Source organism: Cyprinodon variegatus, unplaced genomic scaffold (assembly GCF_000732505.1).
Source record: "Cyprinodon variegatus isolate N-32 unplaced genomic scaffold, C_variegatus-1.0 Scaffold312, whole genome shotgun sequence".
In the NCBI taxonomy this organism is placed as follows: Eukaryota; Metazoa; Chordata; class Actinopteri; order Cyprinodontiformes; family Cyprinodontidae; genus Cyprinodon; species Cyprinodon variegatus.
Window position 1 is genome coordinate 450,757 of NW_015150765.1, and position 5,754 is coordinate 456,510.

Below are 5,754 nucleotides of genomic sequence, written 5' to 3' on the forward strand. Positions count from 1 at the left end.
GCGTCGGAGGCGGATCAGCCTTATTGAATGGAAGTAATCAGAGTGTCTTCAGTTGAATTTCCGCCTTAGCTTAATTTCTGCAGTTTTTTACCAAAACTCTTCCACAACAGCTTTTCCCCCGCCGCCATCAGACTGTTGAGAAAACTCTAAATCATGTCACAGACAAACCAGAAATACTGCATAATTGCACCATATATATTAATGCTCTGAACTTCCATATCAGTGCAAAAAAAAAAATATGAAAACGTTTGGCTTTATTGTTAGCCAAACGACCCCCATTCCAAAGGTGGGGACCCGTTCATCCGTTTCTATTTGCATATTTTCTAAATAAAAACCAGGCTTTGTTGGGCTGCTGGATAAAACCTGGAACTAAACGCTATTTCTGACATTTTGAACTGAAAAATCTTCCTGGATGGAAGAGAAACGTCTTCAAACTTGGAAACAAAGTCCAGAGGATTGATTTTAATTTTCTTTTTTTGGAACGATTATGACTTGGATGACCAGCATTTTCCACATCAGTGCATTTTTGCACCATATTTTTTTCTCCCAAACTGTTTACATTTGTTCACTGCTGCGCTTTATAGAATGGAAATTTTTCTGAAAGCTGTACAAAACGAAATTTCGCAGTGGTTAGGGCCAGAGTGCGAAATACGCACATGGGACCCCCTGAAAGCCTCAAAAGCAAAATTTAAAGGGGGTCTTAAATTGTGCCAAAAAATAAAAAATAAAATATTTTTTTATCACTAATGGTCACTAAAATGTTTTTTAAGCTCAACATGTCCAGTATTAAAATTTAAAACCTTTATTTTTTGCCAAGTGGAGCCAGCCAATCCTGTTCGCATATGCAAATTAGCCATGTGCTTTTCCGCAGTTAATAACACGGGCAACGCGGAACAGATTGCGCAAAGACAGCAGGTCTTCACTCCTGGACCTCAACTGACCTCTGGACAAATTCGATCCAGTCGGTATTGCGCAACAATCGGGAGATGGGGACCCCCTCAAATATTGACAGTTATTTCGCGCACTGGTTAGAGCGCACGACCCTTGTACGGAGGCCTTGGTCCTCAACGCGGCCAACCCGGGTTCGAGTCCGGCCTGTGGTCCTTTGCCTCATGGTTCTCTTATGACCCTTTTCCTGTTGGCCCACTGTCAGAAAAACGAGCCACTAGTGCCGTAAACACTCCAAAAAAAGTATGTGTTTAATTAAACCTGATTGAACCTTAAATCTATGAGAATATTTTAAAGATTTTTGCATCATCATCATGTTTATTGATTTAGCACAGACTGGGAAGCATTAACAGCATCCCTACCAGAACAGTGAAAGTTTCCCCCAGGAATGAACCGCGGATTACCAGTAATATGAAGGTATTGCTAAACAAAAAAAGAGGAGCCTTCTGGAAGGAGACAGGGAATTATAGTATACAGAAGCCCCTCTTCACACTTAAGGCCTGGTTATCCTCCTGCAGCAGCGTGTTGCAGATATTTTTTATTTATGCCCAATATTGATGCGTGGTCTGCGCTACGATATTCCACGCCACAACGCAAGTGGGACAATCAGGAACTAGCTGTGGGTCTAGATACAGCCGAGTTTGTGTGGAAATGGAGGGACATGAGGGCCAAAAAGAGCGGGGATCTAGGTGGAAAAGGGATCCCAGCGTTCTCGCGCACCTCGTTCTTCTAGCTGCTCCATTTTCCACAATGGCGGTCATACAAACAAAACAAGCCAGTAAAGTACTGGAGCCGGTTGACAGTTGCCTTTTGTATCTATGCTTCTTTTTCCATGTCTGCTTCTGTCTCCTTGAACCCCAGTGGGCCTCAGCAGATGGCCGCTCACACTGAGCCTGGTTCTGCTGGAGGTTTCTTCCTGTTCAAAGGGAGTTTTTCCTCTCCACTGTCGCTACAAGCATGCTTAGTGTGAGGGATTGCTGAAGAGTCAATGAGTCGATGCAATCAGCTGGTTTTCCTTAGATAGAAAACTTTGAATCAATCTGACTGGATGATCTGGTTGAACTGGAAAGTGACCTGAGATGACATGATGTGAATTGGAGCTATAGAAATAAACTGAATAGAATTGAAGGGTGAGGAAGTGAAGGCTTCATTGTATCCCAGCTTGGGAGACCCCAGGATTCCCAGTTCATTTTTAATGTTTCCCACTGGGAAGACAAGAAAAGACTTGTCTGTTTGTGGAAAGTGTGAGCTGTGTTTTCTGGGCTGGATGTAGAGAACCGTTTGGGCTGAGTGGGGGGGTTAAGGGGGAGGGGGGGCCGCGCCCCCGCTGTAAAACCTGCTGACTGGACAGATTTCCAGGCCTCTGATTGGAGCCAGCCTGGGAGAGGCACAGAAAGCAGGAGAGCCCGTCCAGTCACCTCTGAGGAGCTGAAACTTTCTGCCCACTTCTTTAAATTCGACTGATCGATGCTGGGATTAAAACGGACGGAAAGGAAAACTGTTCCATCCTGGAAGTACAGATCTAAACGACCGGATGTGACCCTGGAAAAGTCCCCCTGGGGTCCATCTCTGTTGTTTACGCGGTCCGTCCCCCATTTTTGGCCACTTCCAGGACGCCTTTGCTGCCATTTTATCTGTATGCTGATGACCGCCCAGTTTTCCTGTAAAATATACCGTTTCTGTTCAACCTCTACCTGATTTTTCTAATTGACATCAGGAGATGATTTCCTCTCAATTTCCTCAGTTTCACTCTTTGGATCCAAACAATATTCCTTCTCCTGAGAAATCCAGCATCCCTCATTCAGGACTTTAAACGGACCTGATGTTCTTGTAACCGCCGCAGTCGAGCCTTTTTTCAGTCCAAGCTGTCAAAGATTAAGCCCCTCCTGGCTGGACGCCATCTTGAAATCGTTGTCCATGTTTTTTTTCTCCTCACACCTGAAGTCGACCGGTCCTTTGGGACTATAGTTGGCACCAAACGCTGCAGAACAAAACTATAATTCTCCCAGTAGGCCGGCCGCTTCCCATTGGTCAGAGCAGATGCTTCCTCTGGAGTGAACTGGGCTGCTGGTCATCCAGTAATCCTCCATCACTTTGAACTGGTTTGAAAACTTTTCACCCAGCAGGAGTTCATCTGTGTTTCAAATGTTCTTTTGTTTTACTTTTAATCTATATTGATTTTGCTTTGATTTTTATGTATAGATTTTTATATGGAGTGGATTTTGTTCCATTATTGTTGCAAAAAAAGGAACACCTTTAAATAAAATTAAAATAAAACATGAAACAAAAACAAAGAAACAATACAAAAATTTAATTTAAAAAAAAGTTCGAGAGTAAATACTTTTTTTTCCCGTTTGAGTTTAATTTATTGTATTTTTTCATACTGAAATTCTCGAAATAACATCTTCACAAATTTGGTTTTTATTTTATTATCTTTTATTGCTCCTCACTTCTGGGGGCGGGGCTTTCATCTGATATCAGGAGCAAAGAAGCATTTTTATTGGTCTGCTGGACGTTAGGAAGAACAATTTTATTGGTCGAGAATTTAGTTTGAAGTGGAAGTGAAGAGGATTTGATCTGGAAAACGCAATTTGAAAAGAATGTTCGGGAAAAAATGTGAATTTTTTTTTTAGAAAAAAATAAAAATAAATAAAGGAAAAAAATAACAATGAAATGTGTATTTTACAAATTTCCATTTGTAAAATAGATTTTTTTTTTCTTGCAAAAATGGACCCAATTTCCCCCCATATATTTATAGATATACGTTCTCCATGCAGCACTTTGGTCAGGGCGATGGGCTGAATGCAGGAGCTTCATCATCCAGCAGCAGTAAAAGCAACTAATGTGGGGGGGGGGGACTAAACAGGAGGACTTCCTGAGCGTCTCCCACCTCAGCAGAACCATGGCGGGCCTCAGTCTCTGCGTTTTCTGGCCCGGACCCTCTTAGGACCCCCAGGAGGAGCCGGAGAGCGTCGCTCAGCAGATGCATCTCTGACTCTTTGCAGGAAACTCTGTTAGAAGTTGGTCCAAAAAAAGAAAATAATTTAAAAGTTATCTCTAGTTTCTCCAGGTTCCTTTGCACCATAAACCCCCTCAGCACGGTTTGGCTGAACCTGCAGTTCGAACGCTGCTGCTTTCTGTCAGCAGAAACTGAATCAATGTGACCTAAATAACCGCCGGCTTTATTTTTAGGGCTTCGTCATTTAGAGATCAATGAATCGACTTTTCCTCCATTCAATTAGTTGGTTCCCTTAAAATGTGGCGGCACCACGAGAATCGGACCATGGCAGCAGGATGACAAACGGGGCGGAGTCCTCTGAGACCTATGGCCCCGCTGGGCTACGATGCAATAAGCTAACGCTGGGCAAACGCTTTATTTCTTCCTTCTCACTGCAGGAAATGTCTTTGAACAACAATCTCTTCATTATTAGTTTAACACAGAAAAAAGAAGCTAAACTTTTGCTTAAAGCCTTTGGATTCATTTGCTTCTGCTTGATGTTAACAGAATAAATAATGAATTACATAGTTTTCAATCTGAGGAGGAAGAATAAGCATCCAAAATAAAATCAATGTCACTTTATTTTATGGAAATGAAGTAGAGGTAAATCCAGCATCTGTATTTAAAAAATAATTTTGGTGGAAAGTCCAAAAAGGTCGGCTGTAGAACCGGTTCTAGTCGCCGCTCAGGTGATGGAATCGGTGCAAAGTTGGGCTGAACTTGATGACCCAGTTTCAGCTGCTGGACTCACGTTAAACTGCAAAATCCTTCAAGGTCATCTGGCTGCAGAACAAGCCCAAAGCATCATTCCTCCACCACCGTGCTGGAATCGCTATCTGGGAGGTTCTCCTCTCTGCAAAATATCTGATGTCTTGAAGGTGACCTGATGACCCTTCCCAGGTCGATGGGAGGGGCCGGCCGCTCCTCTGAGGTCATGCGGACGTCGCTCTGCCTCGACGCCGTCGTCTTCACACCTGTCAGACTGACTGAAGGAGCTTCTCGCTCTCTGATCCCTTCTGTTCGCTTCCAAGACGATAAAACACTTTAACGGTTCTGTTTTCAGCCTCATTGACCTTCTGCTTTTACTGCATGGCTGACTGAGACAGCCGCCATGTTTTTATGGAAGGAAACCCCCCCCCCCCTGCTTCCTCTGGTGCTTTAAAGTCTGAAAGAATTTCCTGTCAGTGAATGAAGGGAAATCCAGGCAGCTTTTCCTGCAGTGATTCCTCAGAACCTGCTGCTTCGTTCCTGAACCTGAAAACAATCAGAGACAGACTGTGATCCAACATCAGAGCCCGTCAGCACAGAGCCAATCAAAACAGATCAACAAGCCGGCACCTGCTTCTCCGCAGGTTACATCATCTCTCCTGATAGAATATATCCGGGGATGTTTTCCAGAAACGCTCCTCAGGGAATTTAGTAAACGGTTCTGCAGGTTCTGGTCCCACTTCATGCATCTGATTGGCTCAGCTACAAATACAAAGAGAAATGTTTTCATATAAATTATTTCAAACTAAGTAGAACCAATAAATTAATAAACATCTCAAAAAGCAGAGATAAACAAGCAAATGTTTACGTGAGATAAATAAAATAAGATAGAAAATCATTTAATTCCTTTAAAAATAGTAAAATTCTGAAAGCAAAGCTGAAAGTCTATTTAATTCAGTTTTTTATCATCTAGTTTTTGAGTCCAGCCCCCAAATTGGGAGAATAATGATCATCAGGATGCTGATGCTAATAATCACACATTAAAAAGCCAAATTAGAGACATTAAACAAACAAATCAATGTGTTTTTAGGAGTGGGAGG